The sequence below is a fragment of the Triticum urartu genome, chromosome 2, assembly GCF_003073215.2.
Source record: "Triticum urartu cultivar G1812 chromosome 2, Tu2.1, whole genome shotgun sequence".
Taxonomy (NCBI): domain Eukaryota; kingdom Viridiplantae; phylum Streptophyta; class Magnoliopsida; order Poales; family Poaceae; genus Triticum; species Triticum urartu.
Genome location: NC_053023.1, coordinates 340,247,236 through 340,254,108, shown reverse-complemented (window position 1 = coordinate 340,254,108; position 6,873 = coordinate 340,247,236).

Genomic DNA, 6,873 nt, shown 5'->3' with positions numbered 1-6,873 from the left:
CATATTTGGTGGCTAACATACGCAAATGAGAGCGAGAAGATAAGGCAAAAGCACGGTTGAACAACTATGATCAAGAAGTGATCCTAGAACAACCTACGTCAAGCATAACTCCAACACCGTGTTCACTTCCCGGACTCCGCCGAGAAGAGACCATCACGGTTACACATGCGGTTGATGTATTTTAATTAAGATCAACTTCAGGTTTTCTACAACCGGACATTAACAAATTCCCATCTGCCCATAACCACGGGCACGGCTTTCGAAAGTTCAAATCCTTGCAGGGGTGTCCCAACATAGCCCATCAGAAGCTCTCACGGTCAATGAAGGATATGTGAGGGTGTTAAAGCCGCATAGTCTGGTTGCCTGGTTTGTTGTGCTAGACAACTCCTTCAAGGACCATATAATTGGATCAAGATTGTTTAGATTCCATCGTGAACACCTCCATACTACATACGTGGGGGCAGAAGCCGACGACTGGTTAACCCTCAGATTTCATACAACACGGCCGCAGAGGAGGTAAAACTTAAAAACATAACAAGCATTATATCACAAACCCACTTTGTTATATCATACAAAGTAGCAGGGACTTGAATACATTCATTCAAAGATAATATCCTGCGAACACTGTGTTGCTACAATGCGAGACCCCTCTAGAACATCTGCAAAATAGCGCTCGGGTGTGCGGTGCTCCTTGCCCTCCGGCGGCCCCTTGGTTAGCTCGACGGCGTCCATCTTCGCCCACCACATTTTGTAGCGGGCGAAGGCCATGCCCGCATCTTCAATGTAGGCCGATCGCTTGACGACATCCAGTCGAGGACAGGCGTCCACCAGCCGCTTCAAGAGTCCGAAGTAGCTACCGGGCATAGCTTCGGCTGGCCAAAGCCAGATTATCAAATCCTTCATGGCCAGTTCGGCCACCCTATGCAGCTCCACTAGCTGTTTCAGCTATCGGTGAAGGGCACGGGATGCTCTGGCGCAAGATACTGGGACCAGAACAATTTCTCCGTGGAGCTCTTGGATCTCCTGGAGGGCACCCTGGGCTTCAACCCAGACCACTTACGCGCTTTGACGAGCCTTGGAGAGTTCGGTCTCTCGAGCCGAAACTTCTCCCTCCAGGGTCTCGTACTTCTTCACCGTGTCTTGGAGCTCTTGCTGGACCTCGTTCAGCCGGGCCTTCAGCTTCTTGCGAGTGGCCTGCTCCTTGACATCTTTCCCCTCGGCTTCGGCCAGGGCCTCTTTCAGGGCCGTGACCTCGATCGTAACCCCTACACATATAATGACACCACGGTCAGTATACATCATTTACTCTTTTCGAATATATAGCGAGCCATTGCATACCTTGCTGGTCTTCTAGCTACTTCCTCGCCTGGACAAGCTCTTCTTCGGCCCGCTCCAGGTTCTGCTTTAGTCCGGAGACTCCGACAGTATGAGAAGTCGCAGCCAGTGGCGACGCCTACTTATTCACATCAAACACACTTGGTTAGTTTCCTGCGAAATTTAATTCATCCTCTGTCCGGTTTTTATTTCCGAACACCGGACATTGTCTCAGGGGCGACTGTCTATGTGAAGATTTTCTCGGCTAAATGTCGCTTACCTCAAAACCTGTCAGCAGGCTGTTGCAGGCTTCGATCATTCCGCTCTTGACGGATTGAACCTTCTCAATCACCATACTTATAAGGATACGGTGTTCTTCCACAATGGAAGCACCTCATAGCGCTTCCAATAGATTATCCGGCACCTCTGGTTGGATAAAGGTCACTAGTAGGATGTGCGCGCCTCCTTCTCTCGATGGAGGCTGCTTGTCAGACTCCGGAGCCGTATGGGTCTCAAAATCCGTGCTCAGAGGGGGGCCGAATTGAGTATGGCCCCCATCGTCAGTCTCCATGGGGGCTTGTTCCCCCATGCGTCCGGCAGCCGAGGTATCGCCCTCCGGCACTACCTTGACGACCTCCCGAACCTCTCCCTGGCCGGGGAAGGTCCTTCGGGATAGCACCTCGACGTCTCCCTGGGCCTCGGGAGAGTAAGCGGCCGGTGGTGTCTCGTTGGCCATCTCCTTTGAGTCCAACGAGCCTTTTGATGAGGATCGCTGGGAACTGTCGTGGGCTGGACTGCAATAGCATAATTAATCATGTCAATATGGCAAAGAGGAAAGGTTAGATTTATGGGCATATACGAGTCTTAGCACTTACGATGCGGCCCGAGGCTTAGTGCGGGGGCGTCGCCCCGGACTGCTGTCGACGTCCCATGCGGAGCTGCCCGTGAGCGGGCCTTTCCCCTTCTTGGGCGCCTCCGCCTCCAGAATTGTGGAGGCTGCCCTTTTCTTCCTCCCCCCATCAGGGGGAGAATCGCTCTGCTCCTCCTCCTCATCGTCGTCGTCTTTGGCGATGGAGGAACCGGTCTTGTCTTCAGACATCGCGTCTGAAGCACCCTTGCGGCGGGGGCCACTCCGGACTCCTTTGGCCTTCCCCGTGGCCTTCTTCGCCGGTGCCGTGTAGGGTGCCGGCACCATCATCTTCACTAAACGCGGAATGACTGGTACTTCAGGCAATGGAGCCAGATACTGGATCTTCATCGCCCTCTCCATCCAGTCCTGAAGAAGCAATGATAATAATAGCTTAGATATCATCCTTGAAACAAGCAAGTAGGGTATGCGTCAAAAATAACATACCTCGTTCATGAGGTGGTTGATGTCGTGCCCACGGTCCAAATCTATGGCCGGCGGTGTCTCATTGCCCTTGAAGAGCAACTTCCAGGCATCTTCGTGAGTAGTTTCGAAGAGCCTCTTTAGGGTATGGTGCTTCTTCGGATTGAACTCCCATAGAGGGCGGCTTTGGCTTTGGCACGGGAAAATCTGGCAAACTAGCATCACCTGGATTATATCGACAAGCTTGGTGTCCTTGTCCACCATACTTTTAACGCGCATCTGTAGCGCTATCAGCTCATCTGGCGAACACCAGTTCAGGCTCTTCTCGACCCAGGAGGTGAGTCGCGTAGGAGCGCCGTAGTTAAATTCAGCAGCTGTAGCCTAGTTTATACCGTGGGGTTCTGTGATGTAGAACCATTGTTTCTGCCATTCCTTGAGAGTCTCCACGAAAGTGCCTTTCAGCCAGGAGACATTGGTTAGCTTACTCACCATGGCTCCTTCGCACTCTGCATGTTGGCCATCCACCACCTTTAGCTTCACGTTGAAGACCTTGAGCCACAACCTGAAGTGGGGTTGGATGCGGAGGAAGGCCTCACACACAACGATGAACGCCGAGATGTTGAGGAAGGAGTTCGGGGATAGATCATGGAAGTCTATCCCGTAAGTACATCAGCCCGCGGACGAAGGGGTGGAGTGGAAACCCTAGCCCACGGAGGAAATGAGGGATGAATACCACTCTCTCGTTGGGCTTAGGCATGGGGACCACTTGCCCCTGGGCTAGAAGACGGTGGGTGATTTCCTTCGCCAAGTACCCGGCCGCCCGAAGCTCAGTAATGTCTTTCTCCTTGACGGAGGAGACCATCCACTTGCCTTTGCCTCCGGATCCGGACATGGCTGAGTGCTAGCTTGAGTGGGAAGAAGATGAGAACTTGGGCGCTGGAGCTCAAGAGTGGAAGGGCAAAGGAAGAGAGAAGGCGTGGGAGAAGAAAGGGATTCTTATGTCCTTATAAGGGCAATGAATATTGAACGCCTCTCCACTCGCCTTAAAATTCGCCTACTCCCAAGGGCCGTGTAAACAGCACGGTTGGGTTACCCATGCCCGTATTGATGAGAATCCCGCAGTAAGGGGACACGATCTCTGCATCGACAAGACGTGTCAATGGCAACCGCGTCTCGAAACGTGAGCGGCGGATGAAAAAGGTTCGAAATTATGACCGGGCAAACGTAATGTCATGTTGTAAAAAGTTGTCAGCAGATTGGACTCGTGGATTATTATATTCTCTCTATGATTGCGTGTGGTGTGTGTGTTACAGGTCCGGACACGATCAATACGTCCGAAGACTATCTTGGAGTTCGGAAGGAGGAACCCGCCTTGCAATGCCGAAGAGAGATCTACGCGCCGGATACCTTGTCATTGAAGCCACGTTCAAGGGCTATTGAGGGAGTCTTGGACTAAGGGGTCCTCGGGCGGCCGGCCTGTTAGCCATGGGATGGACTGATGGGCTGTGAAGAACACGAAGAACGAAGACTGCACCCGTGTCCGGATGGGACTCTCCTTAGCGTGGAAGTCAAGCTTGGCGATCAAATATGTAGATTCCTGCCTTTGTAACCAACCTTGTGTAACCCTAGATCCTTCCGATGTCTATATAAACCGGAGGACTTAGTCCGGAGGAGAGATTCATTATCATAGCCATACAAGCTAGGCCTCTAGGGTTTAGCCATTACGATCTCGTGGTAGATCAAATCTTGTAATACTCATATTCATCAATATCAATCAAGCAGGACGTAGGGTATTACCTCCATAGAGAGGGCCGAATATGGGTAAACATCGTGTCCCTTGTCTCCTGTTACCATCGAACTTAGACGCACAATTCGGGATCCCCTACCCGAGATCCGCCGGTTTTGACACCGACAGTCGCCTCTTCCTGCGCAAAGTGCATCTGGACAACGTATTTCAAGTGCTCCCCGGAGGGGGCAATGAGAAGCATGCCAGCCCTTGCACCTTCTAGGGAAAAGGCACCATCAAAATACATGATCCATTCTTGGGGCGCTTCCCTGCCAGGGATAACTGTTTCCAACACTTCCTCATCAGGGGTTGGTGTCCACTCTGCAATAAACTCTGCCAACACCCTGCTCTGAATTGTTGATGTGCTCTCAAACTTCAGGCCAAAGCTGGATAACTCCAAATCCCACTATACTATTCTGTCGGTAGCCTCAGGGTTTCAGAGTATCCTTTGCAATGGGAAACGACTGGCAACCGTGATCTCATGGGCTTGGAAGTAGTGGCGCAGTTTCCTTGAGGCCATGATGAGACCAAAGATCAATTTTTGCACACCATATTACCTCGATGTATCTCCTTGTAGCAGGGAACTAACGAACTACATTGGGCGTTGCACCACTTTCTTCTTTGCCGTGTCCTTGGGGTCGCCCTCGCTGCCATGCTCATTTCTGTCCTGACCCTTATCTAGCTCTGCTGGGCCTTGCTTACTTTCTGCTTCTTCCACTACCCGTTGCGCCACTAAGGCCGCACTAACCACTTGACTGGTTGCCGCCAAGTATAGCAGCAACTGCTCTTGTAGTTTGGGGGCAACCAAGATGGGCACAGAGGATAAGTAGGCCTTTAACTCTTGCAAAGCTACATCTGCTTCTGGGGTCCACTTCATGGGCCGTGCCTTCTTCAGGATTTTGAAGAACGGCAGGGCGCGCTCGGCAGACTTGGAAATGAGTCTGCTTAGCGCCCCAACGCACCCTGTCAGACACCTCACATCCTTGACTGTCCTGGGCACTTGGATCTGTTCGACAGGTTTGATCTTGTCAAGGTTGGCTTCGATCACCCGATGGGTAAAAAGAACCCAAGTAGCTTTCTGGAGGGAACACCAAACACACACTTCTCCGGATTGAGCTTCAAGTTGATCTTGCACAGATTAGCAAATGGCTCCTCCAAATCCTGGATGAGGGTTGCTCTATCCTTGGTCTTGACCACAATATCATCCATATAAGCCTCAATGTTTCTGTGCAGTTGTGACTCAAAACCAATATGGACTGCCCTTGCAAAAGTAGACCCGGCACTCTTTAATCCGAAAGGCATGCGGACAAAACAGTACCACATGGGGTGATGAACGAGGTATTCTCTTCGTCTTCTTTGGACATGAAGATTTGGTGATATCCATAATTTGATCGATGTGCGGCAAGGGAAATGGGTCCTTCGGGCAAGCCTTGTTGAGATCTGTGAAATCTATGCAAAGCTTCCATTTCCTGTTAGCCTTGCGAGCAACCATTGGATTCGCTAACCATGTTGGATGTACTACTCCTTTGACCAAACCAGCTGCCTCAAGCTTCTTAATCTCCTCTGCAATAAACTGTTGCCTCTCCAAGGCCTGCTTCCGAACTTTCTGCTTGACAGGTCGGACATGTGGGCAGACAACAAGGTGGTGCTCGATTACCTTCCTGGGAACACCGGGGATATTAGATGGTTACTAGGAAAACACATCGATATTCTCCCGCAGGAAGGCAACGAGCGTGCTTTCCTATTTGTCATCAAGGGTGGCGCTGATAGTGAAGGTACCATCAACGCCAGCCAGCCATGTCGGGACCTTCTTCACTTGGAGTGCAGGAACCTTGGATCTCTTGCTGTCAGAACTCCCTGGCAAGTCATTAATAGGCAGAGCGCACTCTGAAGAGGTATGCTTCCCGGATTCCTAGCTAGCATCCTGGCTATCCTTCTTTCCTCTGTTCTCCTTGGCGGGAACTGCTACTGCCGCTGCCTCTGCTGCAACTTGTCCCGGTACATCTTATCCATGCAAATGATTGTGTCCTTCTCATCTGACGGGATGGAAATGACTCCTACCGGCCCAGGCATCTTCAATGTGTTGTAGGCATAGTGGGATGCCGCCATGAATTTAGCCAGGGCTGGGCATCCAAGGATCCCATTATACGGCAGGGGGAGGTCGACCACATCAAACACAATCTTCTCAGTCCGATAGTTCAATTCTCCCTCAAATGTCACTGGCAACATGATCTTTCCGTTAGGATGACTCCTGTCGGTATTAACTCCTTGAAATGTGCCTGTGACCATTAGCTCTTCCTCTGCTATATGAAGTTTGTTGATGACCTTTCGGGAAATCAAATTTAACCCTGCCCCGCCGTCAACCAACATCTTCGTGACCTTGAGGTTGCCAATTGTTGGAGATACCAACAATGGCAAACATCCTTGATGTGGAGCATCGCAA